General features: G+C 49.4%; 1 long non-coding RNA gene and 2 pseudogenes across 1 annotated transcript; 1 reads left to right on the top strand and 2 right to left on the bottom strand.

Moving 5' to 3' along the window:
* Nucleotides 1-699: 699 nt before the first annotated feature.
* LOC105485684 (ferritin heavy chain pseudogene) lies at nucleotides 700-1,423 on the bottom strand (annotated as a pseudogene).
* A 19-nt stretch (nucleotides 1,424-1,442) lies between these two features.
* Nucleotides 1,443-10,503, bottom strand: LOC139358154 (uncharacterized). The gene is made up of 3 exons (XR_011612680.1): nucleotides 10,047-10,503; nucleotides 6,775-6,843; nucleotides 1,443-1,565 (listed from the first exon to the last, which is right to left on the bottom strand). It is a non-coding gene; the product is annotated as an uncharacterized lncRNA (long non-coding RNA).
* On the top strand, nucleotides 2,537-6,720 carry LOC105485685 (inosine-5'-monophosphate dehydrogenase 1-like; annotated as a pseudogene).
* Nucleotides 10,504-10,507: the final 4 nt, after the last annotated feature.

The following is a 10,507-nucleotide window of genomic DNA, read 5'->3' as shown; positions in this document are numbered from 1 at the left end:
TGAGGCAGGAGAATTGCTTGAGGTCAGGAGGCAGAGGTTGCAGTGAGCCAAGATCACACCATTGCACTCCAGCCTGGGCAATAGAGCAAGACTCTGTCTCAGAAAACAAATGAACAAACAAACAAACAAAAAACCAACAGGGAAAAATTTGTGTGTGCCATTTTATTTCAATAAATACACAAATAGGTGGTAAGAATACACACACAGTGAAGGAACATCACAATATTTATTGCGTTTATTTCTTGGAAATGGTTTTTGGTTATTGTTTTGAGACAGGATCTCCTCTCACTGCAAACTGCACCTCCTGGGCTCTAAAAACCCTCTAACCTCAGCCCCACCCCCATTAGCTGGGACTACAAGTGCACACCACCACACCTGGCTACTTTTTGTATTTTTTTGTAGTAACAGGGTTTCACCATGTTGCCTGGGCTGGCTGTAAACTCCTAGCCTCAACTGATCTGCCTGCCTCGGTCTCCCAAAGTGCTGAGATTACAGGCATGAGCCACCACCGGCTGATAATGGTCTTTAAAGACATTTCTGGACATTTGTGATCAGAGGAAAAATGTTGCCTAATAGTCTAATAATTTTTAGAAAATATTTGTTCCATTTTGTAAGCCATTTTATTTTTCTATCATTAGTTGATGCCTGTGTGTGTGTGTGTTTTTTTTTTTTTTTTTTTTTTTTTTTTGGTGGGGGGGTACCAAATTTCTTTATTTGAACGAATGGTACAAATCAAAGAACTTAAGTGGATGTTCAGGTACAACTTACAGAAAAGGTAAAGGAAACCCCAACATGCATGCACTGCCTTGGTGACCAGGGAATTCACCCCATGGCTATGGGGAAATTAGCCTGAGGCTTAGCTTTCATTATCGCTGTCTCCCAGGGTGTGCTTGTCAAAGAGATACTCTGCCAAGCCAGATTCGGGTGCTCCCATCCTGCGCAAATTGGTCACGTGGTCACCCAATTCTTTGGTGGCTTTCACCTGCTCATTCAGGTAATGTGTCTCAATGAAGTCACACAAATGGGGGTCATTTTTGTCAGTGGCCAGTTTGTGCAGTTCCAGTAGTGACTGATTCACATTTCTTTCCAAATGTAACGCACACTCCATCGCATTCAGCCCGCTCTCCCAGTCGTCATAGTCTGGTTTCTTGATATCCTGAAGGAAGATTCGGCCACCTTGGTTCTGCAGCTTCATCAGTTCTCGGCATGTTCCCTTTCCTCATGAGATTGGTGAAGAAAGGATTTGGCAAAGTTCTTCAAAGCCACATCATCGCGGTCAAAGTAGTAGGACATGGACAGGTAAACGCAGGAAGCGTAGAGCTCCAGGTTGATCTGGCGGTTGATGGCGGCCTTTGAGTCCTGGTGGTAGTTCTGGCGCACCTGCGAGGTGGACGCGGTCGTCATGGCGGAGGCTAAGGACAGGCGGCGGTGGCGGCGGTGGCTGCGCGGCGCTGGAGCAGCAGCGGGGGCCTTGGGGCGATCCGAGGGCGCGGTGAAGAGGTGACTGAGGGCTGGCTACGGGCGGCCGGCCGGGATGGAGGACCAGCGCCGGTTCCGTCCAAGCACTGTTGAAGCAGGAAACCCTGATGACTCTCCGCAAAGAACGTCTGGCCTATGTGTTTGTTTTTATGCCAAGATCGTGTTGTATTTGAGTCAAAAAATATGACTGATGGAAGACTCCTCAACAAAATTGGTAGGTAATATTTGTGTACAATTTTTATATTTATATATAACCCCACATTAGTCATTTCAGAAATGGATGAAGGCGGTAGGAAGATAGCGTGAGTAGGATGAGGTACATTGTTTTTCTTCCAATTAGCTATTTGTCTCTTATTTTTTATTTTTGTTTTATTTTATTTATTTATTTTTTGAGATGGAGTCTTGCTCTGTTGCCCAGGCTGGAGTGCAGTGGCATGATCTCGGCTCACTGCAACCTCTACCTCCCGGGTTCAAGTGATTCTCCTGCCTCAGCCTCCCTAGTAGCTGGGATTACAGGTGCCTGCCACCATGCCCAGCTAGTTCTTGTATTTTTAGTAGAGACGGGGTTTCACCATGTTGGCCAGGCTGGTCTCAAACTCATGACCTCAAGTGATCACCTGCCTCAGTCTCCCAAAGTGCTGGATTTACAGGCATGAGCCACCTTGTCCAGCGGATTTTTTAAAAATAAATTTATTGGCTAGGCACAGTGACTCATGCCTGTAATCCCAGCACTTTGGGAGGTCAAGACGGATGGATGACTTGAGGTCAGAAGTTTGAGACAAGCCTGGCCAACATGGTGAAACCCCGTTTCTACCAAAAATACAAAAACTAGCTGGATTTGGTGGCGGACGCCTGTAATCCCAGCTACTCGGGAGGCTGAGGCAGGAAAATCGCTTGAAGTTGAGAGGTAGGGGGTTGCAGTGAGCCGAGATCACACCATTGCACTCCAGCCTGGGTGACAAGAGTGAGACTCCATCTCAAAAAAATAAATAAATAAATTACTTGATCTTATTAAGTAGAAAAGTTTTGTCTCTTCCTTTATTTTCTTATCTTTTTTTTTTTTTTTTGAGACGGAGTCTCGCTCTGTTGCCCAGGCTGGAGTGCAGTGGCTGGATCTCGGCTCACTGCAAGCTCCGCCTCCCGGGTTTACGCCATTCTCCTGCCTCAGCCTCCCGAGTAGCTGGGACTACAGGCGCCCGCCACCTCACCCGGCTAGTTTTTTGTATTTTTTAGTAGAGACGGGGTTTCACTGGGTTAGCCAGGATGGTCTCGATCTGCTGACCTCGTGATCCGCCCGTCTCGGCCTCCCAAAGTGCTGGGATTACAGGCTTGAGCCACCGCGCCCGGCCTATTTTCTTATCTTATTAAGGTTACAAATAAAAGTAAGATTGTTTAACAGGCAGGAGCAACAGAAAACAAGGACTCGAAACTTTACAAACTCTGTGATCAATTAATGAATGATTGGAAATTGTACTGAGAATGATGGCTCGCACCTGTAGTGCCAACTACTGTGGAGGCTGAGGCAGACGGATCCCTTGAGTTGTGAGTCCAGCCTGGACAACATAGTGAGACCCTGTCTCTAAATAAATAAATAAAAAAAAAACAGAAATTGTCTGTACTGTACTTAGCACAAATTCTATCAATGTATGCCAAATTATACATAACATATAGAAATAGAATCTCTGCTGTCAAAGTAGTAGATGTTCTGGATAAAACATTTCAGGTTCTGAATACAGAGAAAACATGAGAGTACAAGGGAAATGCTAAAATAACTACTACTTGCAACTTCAACTGGACCCAGATATTTAATCTAGTAGTAGTGTTGAAAATTATGGGCCTGGCATGGTGACTCACGCCTGTAATCCCAGCACCTAGGGAGGCCAAGGCATATAGATCACTTGAGCTCAGGAGTTCAAGACCAGCCTGTGCAACATGGTGAAACCCCATCTCTACAAAAAATACAAAAATTAGGCGGGCATGGTGGCATGCACCTGTAGTCCCAGCTACTTATGAAGCTGAGGTGGGAGGATGGCTTGAGCCCAAGAGGCAAAGGTTGCAGTGAGCCGAGATCATACCACTGCCCTCCAGCTTGGGCCACAGACCCTGCTCTCAAGGCCGCGGCGGCAGCATGGCAGGGGCGCGGCATCAGCAGCCGCAGCGGCAGGTGGCCCAGGGAGTGTTTCTGTCGGGTCGCATGGTCTGGCGGCAGCATGGTGGACTACCTGATCAGCCGCACACCGGCTACCTGCTCGAGGACAGGCTCACAGCGCAGCAGCTCTTCGCCAGCGCCCACAGTCTCACCTACCATGACTTCCTGATTCTCCCAGGATTCATAGACTTCACAGCTGATGAGGTGGACCTGACCTCAGCCCTGACCCGGAAGATCACGCTGAAGACACCGCTGATCTCCTCCCCCATGGACACTGTGACAGAGGCTGACATGGCCATCGTGATTGCTCTGATGGGAGATATTGGTTTCATCCACCACAACTGCACCCTAGAGTTCCAGGTCAAGGAGCTGCGTAAGGTTAAGAAGTTTGAACAGGGCTTCATCATGGACCCCGTGGCGCTGAGCCCCTCGCACACTGTGGGTGATGTGCTGGAGGCCAAGATGTGGCATGGCTTCTCTGGCATCCCCATCACTGAGACGGGCACCATGGGCAGCAAGCTGGAGGGCATCGTCACCTCCCAAAATACCAACTTTCTTGCTGAGAAGGACCATACCACCCTCCTTAGTGAGGTGATGATGCCAAGGATTGAGCTGGTGGTGGCTCCAGCAGGTGAGATGTTGAAAGAGGCAAATGAGATCCTGCAGCGCAGCAAGAAAGGGAAGCTGTCTTTCGTCAATGATCGTGATGAGCTGGTGGCCATTATCACTGGCACTGACCTGAAGAAGAACCAAGACTACCCTCTGGCCTCCAAGGATTCCCACAAGCAGCTGCTGTGCGGGGCAGCTGTGGGCACCTGTGAGGATGACAAATATCACCTGGACCTGCTCACCCAGGCGGGCATCGACGTCATAGTCTTGGACTCATCCCAAGGGAACTCGGTGTATCAGATCACCATGGTGCATGACATCAAACAGAAGTACCCCCACCTCCAGGTGATTGGGGGAAACATGGTGACAGCAGGCCAGGTCAAGAACCTGATTGATGATGGTGTGGACCGGCTGTGCGTGGGCATGGGCTGTGGCTCCATCTGCATCACCTCGGAAGTGATGGCTTGTGGTTGGCCCCAGGGCACTGCTGTGTACAAGGTGACCAAGTATGCCTGGCACTTTGGTGTGCCCATCGTAGCCTATGGAGGCATCCAGACCGTGAGGCACATGGTCAAGGCCCCAGCCCTTGGAGCCTCGACAGTGATGATGGGCTCCCTGCTGGCCGCCACCATGGAGGCCCCTGGTGAGTACTTCTTCTCAGAAGGGGTGTGGCTCAAGAAGTACCAGGGCATGGGCTCACTGGATGCCATGGAGAAGAGCAGCAGCAGCCAGAAATGATAATTCAGCGAGGAGGATAAGGTGAAGATCACGTAGGGTGTCTAGGGCTCCATCCAGGACAAAGGGTCCATTCAGAAGTTCATGCCCTACCTCATAGTGGGCATCCAGCATGGCTGCCAGGATGTCGGGGCCCACAGCCTGTCTGTCCCTCCGTCCATGATGTACTCAGGAGAGCTCAAGTTTGAGAAGCGGATCATGTCAGCCCAGATCAAGGGTGGCGTCCATGGTCTGCACTTTTAGGAGAAGCAGCTGTACTGAGGACAACAGTGGAGGCCAAGGTGGTGGAGGGGGCGCACCCCAGTGTACCCCTTCAGGCACAGCCTCCCTCCATAACTGAGTGGTCTGCAGATTTGCACTATGGGTTCCCCAGCTCCTTTCCAGGGAGAGAGCAGGGGAGGCCCTGAGGGGTCTGCAGGCCCTCGCTGGGCATCCCCTGCAGAGTCAGGACTGCTCCCTGGGCCAGGCTGCCCTGGGAGCCCCCCAAGCCCAGCCAGCTGGGTTCTCAGGCCCTGTGCCTGCCTCAGGTCTTTCTTGCTGCAGCCTGCTCCAGCCCAGCCCTCATCCCGGGGCAGGCAGCCCCTCCTGGCTTCTCCTGTAGGGCACCTCCCTGCCCCCAGCCCCCCAGAAAATGGTGCTCTCCTGGCCCTGCCTCTGGCCCTTCCTGAGCCGCTGCCCCCTCAGCCATGTGGCACTTCTGAGCTCCTGACCTAGGCCAAGGGGAGGTCTCTGCCCCCTTCCCTGGCCCTGGGCTACCCTTGGGTCCTGCTCCTCAGGCCACTCCCCTGTCCCTGGCCCTGGGGAGGGGTCTGCCCTGGTCATGGCCACCTGCCTGTCATTCCTGACTTATCACCGTCCCCAGTGAACCATTCCTGCCCTCTCCTCAGCTGCAGTTGAAGGCTTTAACTTTGCATACTTTGGGATCACAGTTGCATCATTGTGTATTAAATAATTGGAATAAATCAAGCAGGTCTCAAAGCCAAAAAGAAAAAAAGGAAGGAAGGAAGGAAGGAAGGAAGGAAGGAAGGAAGGAAGGAAGGAAGGAAGGAAGGAAGGAAGGAAGGAAAGAAGGGAGAAAAGAAAAGAAAATTATGTAGACCAGAGTTCATGGGTTCCAGCTCTGGCTTATCTCTCGTCTGGTTGCATGACTTGTCATTTTTGGCCTTAGTTTTCTTTAAAACTATGAGTTTAAGACATGAGCTGTCTCTCCATATCTCCCTTTTTTTTTTTTTTTTGAGACAGTCTCACCCTGTTGCCCAGAGTGTAGGGGCACAATCTCAACTCACTGCAACCTCCGCCTCCCAGGTTCAAGAGATTCTCCTGCCTCAGCCTCCTGAGTAGCTGGGATTACAGGCATCCGCCACCATGCCCAGCTAATTTTTGTATTTTTAGTAGAGGCGAGGTTTCACCATGTTGGCCAGGCTGGTCTCAAACTCCTGACCTCAAGTGATCCATCCGCCTTAGTCTCCCAAAGTGCTGGGATTACAGGTGTGAGCCACCTCGCCTGGCCTATATCTTCCACTTTTAATAACCTAGGCCCAGGATCTGAAAAATATTTCCACAGTGAGTGAAGTAATTACGATTCCATGCCTCAGAGACCTCCAACATCTCTATGTCATCAGAGAGCCGTTTTTGCGCGCTTTCCATCTGTGTTCATTTGTGTCCTATGTACCCCGGGTCTCTTTCCTTGCTATGTTTTTATTATGTTCGTATGAATTAAAATCCAAAATCCTTTTTCCTAACAGAAATACTTTCCTCCTGAGCTCTTACTTGCCCCTTTGCTAGCAAAGATGGTTAATTACCTCCAACACATGAAGGGTAGAGTCAAACAGGGAATTGTATTAACATCTGCTTTGTTTGTTCCTGGAAACCTATGCAAATAAACAAAAGAAAATATTGTTACTAAGCAAGTATAACACAATTTAGTTTGCCCAAAGCACTTTATAGTATTTCCTATTGTTTATTATTCCTGCCAAGACCAAGGCAAGAGAAGGTAACAGGTGCGAGTCCATTAATGAGCCTCTAGCAGCACATTGCACTGTGATGAAATGGTTACAAGAATTGAACTGGAGGAGTGGGGTTAGAGAAGATTGGAACTGTTGGGGTTTTTATTTGAGGCTACAAAATAGTATAGTTTGAGAGCCAGACACTGTGGCTCACGCCTGTAATATCAGCACTTTGGGAGGCCAAGGCATGCGGATGACTTGAGGTCAGGAGTTCAAGACAAGCCTGGCAAACATGGGGAAACCCTGTCTCTACTAAAAATACAAAAATTAGGGCTGGGTGCGGTGGTTCATGCCTGTAATCCCAGCACTTTGGGAGGCCGAGGGGGGCAGATCACCTGAGGTCGGGAGTTCGAGACCATCCTGACCAACATGGAGAAACCCCGTCTCTACTAAAAATACCAAAAAAATCAGCCAGGCATGGTGGGGGGCGCCTGTAATCCCAGCTACTCAGGAGGCTCAGGCAGAAGAATCGCTTGAACCCGGGAAGCATAGGTTGCAGAGAGCTGAGATCGCGCCATTGCACCCAGCCTAGGTGATGAAGTGAGACTCTGTCTCACAAAAAAAAAAAAGAAATGTCCAGGCCAGGTGTGGTGGCTGATGCCTGTAACCCCAGCACTTTGGGAAGCTGAGGTGGGTGGATCACCTGAGGTCAGGAGTTTGAGACCAACCTGGCCAACATGGTGAAACCCCATCTCTACCAAAAATACAAAAATCAGCCAGGTGTGGTGGTGCAAGCCGGTAGTCCCAGCTACTTGGGAGGCTGAGGCAAGGGAATCACTTGAACCCGGAAGGCAGAGGTTGCAGTGAGCTGAGATCGTGCTGCTGCACCCCAACCTGGGCAGGAAAGTGAGACTCTGTCTCACAAAGAAAAAAAAGAAATTTCCAGAACCTCAGAAGGCTCCCTGAGGTCCCCCGCCAGTTAGTAATCCTGCTTAAGGGTAATGACTGACTTCTCTTACCATGGATCAGTTGTACCTGTTTTCATACTTCATAAACATGAAATTAGGCATTTACTAATTACATTTAGGAATTACTGCTTTGGTTGGGCTCAGTGTCTCATACCTGTAATCCCAGTACTTTGGGAGGCCAAGGCGGGAGGATCGCTTAAGCCCAGGAGTTCAAAACCAGCCTGGGAAACAAGGCGAGACTCCGTCTCTACAAAAAATAAAAAATAAACTGGGTGTGGTGGCACACGCATGCCATGCCACTGCACTCCAGCCTGGGCAAAAAAGCGAGAACTTGTCCCTCAAAAAATAAAAATAAAAAAAGGAATTACTGCTTTGTGTTTGATTTTTTTTGGAGATGGAGTCTGGATCTCCCAGGCTGAAGTGCAGTGGTATGATATTGGCTTTCCACCTGCAACCTCCACCCTCTGGGCTCAAGTTATCCTCCCACCTTAGCCTCCCAACTCCGAAGTAGCTGGGACTACAGGCGCATGCCACCCAACCCAGCTAATTTTTGTATGTTTCTATAGAGACAGGATTTTTCTATGTTGCCCATGCTGGTCTCAAACTCCTGAGTTCAAGCAATTTACCTGCCTCAGCTTCCCAAAGTGCTGGGATTACAGGGGTGAGCCCCATGCCCAGCAGCGTGGTGTTTGATTTCTTTTTCCTTTCTTTTTTTTTTTTTTTTTTTTTTTTTTTTTTGAGACGGGATCTCGTTCTGTTGCCCAGGCTGGAGTGCAGTGGCTCGATCTTGGCTTACTGAAGCCTCAGTCTCCTGGGTTCAAGCCATTCTCCTGGCTCAGCTTCCCGAGTAGCTGGGACTACAGGTGCCTGCCACCATGCCCAGCTAAATTTTTGTATTTTTAGTAGAGGCGGGGTTTCACCATGTTAGCCAGGATGGTTGCCCACTAATTTTTGTATGTTTAGTAGAGATGGGGTTTTGCCATGTTGGCCAGGCTGGTCTCAGAATCCTGACCTCAGGTGATCCGCCCACCTCAGCCTCCCAAAGTGCTAGGATTACAGGCATGAGCCACTGTGCCTGGCCAAGAGCTCACCATTTCTATGCAAACAACACAGAATGAAAGTCCATTTTGGAAATTTAATTCACAATTGCTTTCAAAAACTGCAGGCCAGGTGCGCTGGCTCACGCCTGTAATCCCAGCACTTTGGGAGGCCAAGTTGGGCCAATCACCTGAGGTCAGGAGTTTGAGACCAGCCTGGCCAACATAGTGAAACCCCGTCCCTACTAAAAATACAAAAATTAACCAGGCCTGGTGGCGCATGCCTGTAGTCCCACCTACTTGAGAAGCTGAGGAGGGAGGATCGCTTGAACCCAGGAGGCGAAGGTTGCAGTGAGCTGAAATCGTGCCACTGGACTCCAGCCAGGACGACAGAGCAAGACCCTGTCTAAAAAGTAAAATAATAAAATAATAATGATAATAAAGTAGTAGAGTGACTGGGGGAAAAAGTACTCAGGGCACGTAACTTTACTCCAAGAATGGCATTCTTAGTGAGCCTCACTGCTGAAACTGCCTGCTGTAATCTGAAAGCAGTTTTATCTAATACCTGTTAAAACAGCCTACTGTGACTCTCAGAAATAGTTTTACTTATTGCCTTCACTTACCAATCAAAACATGCCAGCTCCATCTCAAAAAAAAAAAAAAGTTAGCTGGGCAAGGGTGGCGGGCGCCTGTAATGTGAGCTACTCAGGAGGCTGAGGTAGGAGAATCACTTGAACTCAGGAGGCAGAGGTTGCAGTGAGCCGAGATCATACCAATGCACTCCAGCCTAGGCTACAGAGCAAGACTCCATCTCAAAAAAAAAAAAAAAAAAAAAAAAAAAGATGAGCTCTGCTATAAGGTGCATTTGGGGATGGTTCCTGGGATGTGAAGATGAAGTAAAGGAACTTTGAGTAAGAGCCTGCAGCAGTTCCCAGTGTGCCCCTCTTGGCACTAACAGAGGAAACTGGGATCCAAGCCCAGCCCAGCCCAATCTGAGCCGAGAGATTCTCAAAGGATTCCAGACTCTTGCCCAAGGGCTCCTGGGTCATCCAGAGCATTGCGGGGCAAGAGAGAACTAGAACAGACTCAAAAAAGAAAGCTGACCCACTCCTGACCCACTCACTATGTGCATATCTCTAAAGGGACAGGCCTGACCAAATAAGATGGAGCTGCCTTTCCCAAGACATTAGGGGTTAGTGGCAGTGCCGACTTGGGATGACAGGAGACCCTGCTTCAATCTGGTCTTTGGTTCAGCTTGGAAAACAAATCCAAATCTCCTTGTTGACAGAACTTCAGATGGTCCAACAGAGCTCCTTGGAGGTATGAGGCCTGAGGCCTGAAGCCTGAAGGGACCAGCAGGTAACTGGGCACCACAGCCTGAGGGCAATCGGCCCCAAGCAAGAGCATCCTACTTCCTCGGAGGGTTTGTTTGCTTGAGGAAAATGAAGGCTGGCAGTCATATTCCTTCAGGATCTTCCAAAAATGCTGGCAAGGGTGATCCTGATGAAGCCCCCTTGTTTGGTGGCCAACGCCAGCTCTAACTGGACTGGCAAGCCAAAAATGACCACTCTTTCCTGTGGTTCA

Source organism: Macaca nemestrina, chromosome 14 (assembly GCF_043159975.1).
Source record: "Macaca nemestrina isolate mMacNem1 chromosome 14, mMacNem.hap1, whole genome shotgun sequence".
NCBI classification, from domain to species: domain Eukaryota; kingdom Metazoa; phylum Chordata; class Mammalia; order Primates; family Cercopithecidae; genus Macaca; species Macaca nemestrina.
This window is presented reverse-complemented; position numbering and strand designations above follow the sequence as displayed.